We start from the raw sequence: 4,188 nt of genomic DNA, 5'->3' as shown, positions 1-4,188 counted from the left end.
CCTGTGTCTCTGCCTCTCTCTCTCTGTGTGTCTCTCATGAATACATAAATAAAACCCGTTAAAAAAAGTAAGCTCTACTGTCTTAGCCACGTTCACGTACACAGCAGTATTGTCAGCCAAAGTCGCCATACTGTGTATTACATCCCTTGGACCATCCATCTTAATGTTTGACAGGGTGTTCCCTTCGGCCAACATCTCCCCATTTCGGCCTACCCCCCAGCCCCTGGCAACCACCCTGCTATTCTCTGTTTCTGCGAGTTGGGCTTTTTTAAGATTCCACATATGAGCGAGTTCTTCCAGGATTTGTGTTTTTCTGGCTGACTTACTTCGCTTAGCATAATGCCCTCGAGGTCCATGCATGTTGTCACAAGAGGCAGTATTTCCTTCCTTCTTGTGGCTGAGTAATACTCATGCGTGTGCTAGTGCGTATCCCGTCTTTATCCGCTCATTTGTAGACATGTGGGTTGTTTCCATATCTCGACTGCAGTGAACATCAGATGGCAGCCCTGTCTTGTCTTCAATATCCTGTTTTCATTTCCTGTAGAAATACACCCAGAAGTGCGATTGCTGGATCGTATGCTGGTGCTGTTTTTAACTGTTTGAGGACCCTCCACGCGGTTCTCCAGAGCGGCTGCACCGGTTTGCATCCCCACCAGCGGTGCACGAGGGCTCCTTTTCATCCACATCCTGTCCAGCACTTGTTATCTCTTGCTTTTTTGACGATGGCAGTTGTGAGAGGCGTGAAGTGGTGTCTCATGATGGTTTGATTCCCGTTTCCCTGATTAGCAGTGATGTTGAGCATCTTCTCGTGTGCCCGTTGGCCACCTGTATGTCTTTGCAATCCCGTCTCTTTTCCTGTCCACACCCACCAAAGGTCTCTGCTAGTGGCGGGCTTGCGAGGTACATGAGCATCCTCAAGGCGGGAAGCTCTAGATTCTGGTACGTTCTTCCCTTGAGATTCAATACTGTAGAGCCATGAGCTTCACGTGGATGTCAGTTCACAATATGGAACACTATTTAATTTTTCCCTCCTGAGTACAAGGAGGGAAGAGGTGAGTTAGATACATCTCATGAGAACAGTAGATGAAGGTTACACGGAGGCAGATTTTAATTTAATATTAGAAGACACATTAAAAATTGATATCAATTATCTGTGGAATGTTACAGTTTGTTGAATCTTGGCTTTGCTTCCCGGGACATACTCTAACCTTCCTGGTCCTGCAGATTGGGTTAAATGCCTCTCTTTTGTGTTCCATACTATGTCTAGAATGTTCTAGATAAGATATCTGTATTTTGGCTGTCTTCCACGCTAGGTTGTCAGACTTTTAAGGGCAGGTGTCTTACTCATCTTTGTATTTCTAGCATAGAACACAAGTTTCCGATACGGCAGAGTTACTGTAGAAAAGAAGCCCTTGACTTTAAATAGGAAATGTGCCTTTCAGAAGCAGTTTTACTGGTTGAGAGGTGGTATTTGATGAATATAAAAATCCTCCTAAATTTTAAGATTCTCTGAGTGCACTCCCCACCAAAGATTCTTATGCTAACCTGCCATTACCAAATGGGATGCTTTGAACTAACACCCAGTAGATTTGAAAAGATTCACTCTTGCTTTCCAATTTCCAAATTCCTGGTTCCTGTTGTAGCCAGAAATTCATGAAATGGCTAGTTGTGGGTATGGATTAGAGCTTAAATATCCTGGAAGAGACCACAGCCAGCACGATGTTTTAAGCAGCTTAGCCTGCTGGCAATGCACCATAAAACTGAGGAAATAAGTTATTCCCGTGGAAAAAAATTCTCCAAATCACTGTTACCAAATTATCACCTTTTCTGTAAAACCAACACATGCTTGCTACCCTAATTATTTTCCTCTTATTTCATTTCTGGTTGTTGGCCTATTCCCTTGAAATTCATATCAGATGGACTGGATCCCACATCCCAGGAGTAGAATTTTTATTTTTTATATTCTTTTAAAAAATATTTTATTTTTTTTATTTATTTGAGAGAGAGCACGAGTGAGAGGAGGAGGGAGAGGCATACCCGCCCCCCCCCACACACACACATGCACATGGGACCCCAGGATCATGACCCAAATGGAAGGCAGGCGCTCAACAGTCTGAGCCACCCACGCGCCTCTCCTGGAGTAGAATTTTTTAAAAAATCACTCCATTTTGTAGTTTGGAAAATCACCCCTAATCTCAGCTGTCATTTTACAAGACCACTGAGTGAATACCCGTGTGATCCGCTAAGCCAGTGCTCATGAACCAAAGGAAGCTTTTGACATCATCAGCTCAGATAATTTACTGTCATAGTTTTCCTTTCCTGTGCCTGCATACATCCTGAAAACTAATCAAGAATACGTCTTATGAATTCTACTTTTATTTTAATCTTTAAGGACTTAATGGCATTAATCATCTAATTTATGCCCTCTTGGTATTTCAGTCTTGATTTACAAAAACGGAGAAATTAGGAGTGAACACTATTCACACAGCAAGGATCTCTCTCTCTCCTTCCCCTCCTCCTCCTCCTCATCTCTCTCCTCCTCCTCCTCCTTCTCTTTCTCTCTCTTCCTCTCACTCTTCCTTCTCTCTCGGAGGCATTTCTGTTTGCACAAATGACCTTTCCCCGTGTTGCTGGATGGAGAGCACTTCCAACATAAAATGATTTCTTCTAGATCAGCAGAGGACATTATGTTGAAGACACTTCAGGAGCAGGTCTCCTTCTGTGGGAGAACCTCTATGTCCAGGGGCAACCCACTGGCAGGGGACGAGTCCACAAGAAAGCTCCATCGCGTGACGGAGCATTTGCTGCAACAATTTTGCACGCTTTCTCTGTACTCACCCCTGCAGTGTGCCCCTCCAGGTCAACGGTCCCCTCCACAGAAGGAACTCCTTTCTTTGTAACTCCTTCCCACCACCCAGGTCCTCTTGCTGGGATCGGCACCTTGTCTACCTGAGACTCCGCCAGACGGCATGCCTGTCTTCTGACGCTCAGAAGCAAGTCTGCGCCAAGAGCCCTGGCGATTCTCGTGGAGCGAAGTGGATCTCTGTAAAGACAGAGCTATCAGGAACATGTGTCCAGGGGCTAAAGATATGAGGTTTTAGAAGAGAAATACTTGTCAGTTTCCAAAGATAAAATCTCCAGAGCTTGCTAATAATATTTATGGAGCAGCTAACTGCCAGAAGCTCAAAGCTTTTTTCTCATATAATCACATAACGGCTGGCATCAAAACATTACTCTGAAATGGCTAAGGGGTGTCTATTATCCCGTTTTCCCACAAAGGAAACCAAGATAAAAGGTTTAAGTGGCTTTGCCCAGAGGGACAGAGAAGAATTAGAGGTAGTATTGGAAATAGAGGAGAATTGCTCGATTTATACTCTAGCCTGGGTTATATCATACAATTTTGTGAAATAAATAAATGCTTTAATTTGTATATTTTATTGCATAAATCACACATATACTTCTATTCCCCAGCTGGTAGAGTACGCTTGATATTTCAACCTTCCTTGCCAAAACCTGAACAAAAATACCTGTATTCTAGTCCTAGCGTTAACCTTCCTATAGGCCACAGATTCATGTGTCAAACCACAGCAATCACGTCTTTCCTATGGATATCCTTCCCAGAAGGTAGGTCCCTACGCCCTTTCTTTTGAAATCTTGAGTTTAGTTTCTGAGCCATTGGAGGAGTAGACAGGATTAGAGAGAGCTTGCTCTGAGGAGTGAAGCCACAGACAGACACTAAGGAGGGAAAGCCAGTGAGCAAATACAGCAGGACAGGTAGGGGCTGTGGCCTGCTCACTGCCCCGTACCCCCTGGACGTCTCCTCCCTCATGCATTCCCGGTCTTGACATGATAGAAAGCGCCCTGCTGACAGGGAGGGTGATGATGTCCGTGAGTGAAAGCATTCATTACTGGAGAAAAGAATGGCTGAGAGACTGTGCTTTCACTTGTAATAGTTAAATAAAGGAAGGAAGGAGGGAGGGATACAAGGAACGATGGAAAGAAGGAAGGGTGGCAGATGGCAGGGAGGAAGGGAGGAAGGGAGGAAGGAAGAGGGAGGGAGCCACGCAAAAAAACAAGTGGCTAGGCACTTTTTGTCCAAAGGCAATATAGTATTGTCACCGTACAACACCTATTGCACATTTCCCATGCCAGACACGACGGCCAAAAAGCTCTTTCTCATTGACCATC

Source organism: Vulpes lagopus, chromosome X (assembly GCF_018345385.1).
Source record: "Vulpes lagopus strain Blue_001 chromosome X, ASM1834538v1, whole genome shotgun sequence".
Taxonomy (NCBI): domain Eukaryota; kingdom Metazoa; phylum Chordata; class Mammalia; order Carnivora; family Canidae; genus Vulpes; species Vulpes lagopus.
This window is presented reverse-complemented; position numbering follows the sequence as displayed.